At 39.3% G+C, this 1,290-nt stretch overlaps 1 non-coding gene across 1 annotated transcript; it reads left to right on the forward strand.

Moving 5' to 3' along the window:
* The first annotated feature begins 384 nt into the window (after positions 1-384).
* trnad-guc (transfer RNA aspartic acid (anticodon GUC)) lies at positions 385-456 on the forward strand. Its single transcript has one exon. It is a non-coding gene; the product is annotated as a tRNA-Asp (tRNA).
* The last annotated feature ends 834 nt before the right edge of the window (positions 457-1,290 follow it).

Raw genomic sequence — 1,290 nt, forward strand, 5'->3', positions numbered from 1 at the left:
ACACGTGCGGATATCAGTTAACATTAACTTAGCTAACGTTTAAGGTCTACGACTGTCAACCAGCAGTTTTGTATTTACCGTGACCATGTTTCCTACAAATGTTGTAGATTCCAGTAAAAAGAGCAATATTTACTTGTAAAAAGTACAATATTTGCCTCTTTAGACATCAACCAGGTAACATTTTTAGAGGCTCCCTGTTTTTCCTTTAAAGGTGAGCAGGATTTATTTATGTCACAACTGGACTTTGTTTCATCACAGTGAAGCAGCGTTTCACAAACTATACTATTTTATTAAAAACACACTTTACACCTACTTAATATTAATTGGCTATTCCATGTCAGCCCATTGATTCGTCACATCCGGTCATGTGGTGTTTTAGGTCCTTCCTCGTTAGTATAGTGGACAGTATCTCCGCCTGTCACGCGGAAGACCGGGGTTCGATTCCCCGACGGGGAGTAGTATTTATTTTCTTTTTTGTTGTATTCTTACTATTCTTGTATGTATTTTGAGCAAATAAAAGAACCATCAGTCTGCTAAGCCTGTGGTGAAGACTGACAGGAGATTAAAGCTGGAGTTACAGACCTGCTTTAGCTGATTGTAGCTAGTTTCCAAGCTTCAGCCCCGAAACGATGCCTCAACTCCGCCTCCATGCTGCTCAGACGCTCTGCATGTTGGGAAGCACAGACCTGTGTGAGCAGCTTCTCTCTGTGGTGAAGATGAACAGAAACCCACACAGGAGTCGTCTCACTGGTGCACACCTTCACTCCCTCTCGAGGGTTTCCACAGCACAGAACCTGACCCCACACATGATTAAACTAACGTTAGAAGATTAAACACTGTGGCTGCGTTGTCCAACTTTAACGTTAATTATCTTCTTCATGTTGGACAGTTATTTGTCTGACTAATAAATGCCTTTATTAGTGCGGTTACTTACCGTTTATCGATAAAGGACAACTCATTGTTTCATTTATTTGACATGTGGACTGTGCACACCTGTTGTGAGCAGGTGATGGGTTAGTTTTCCGGTTAGTTTTCAGTGTAAAATATGCATTCGTTGATTTGTTTTTCTTGATAATGCAAAACAAATGACAGGCTTTTAATGTGAAGGCACAGTCTACATTCTGTGTGAGTCCGTAGAAAGGCTCAACTAACCTTTACCAAATCATGACAAAATATTAGTGCAAAGTAGTAAACTGATGCCGTATCATTAAAAAAACGTGTTAGATTAAATATAAAGTTATTGTGTGGGCCTATAAATATTCTATTATTTTATATGTTTCTACTTTAAGA

This window comes from Anarhichas minor, unplaced genomic scaffold, assembly GCF_050575085.1.
Source record: "Anarhichas minor isolate MPS153535 unplaced genomic scaffold, ASM5057508v1 ptg000003l, whole genome shotgun sequence".
Taxonomy (NCBI): domain Eukaryota; kingdom Metazoa; phylum Chordata; class Actinopteri; order Perciformes; family Anarhichadidae; genus Anarhichas; species Anarhichas minor.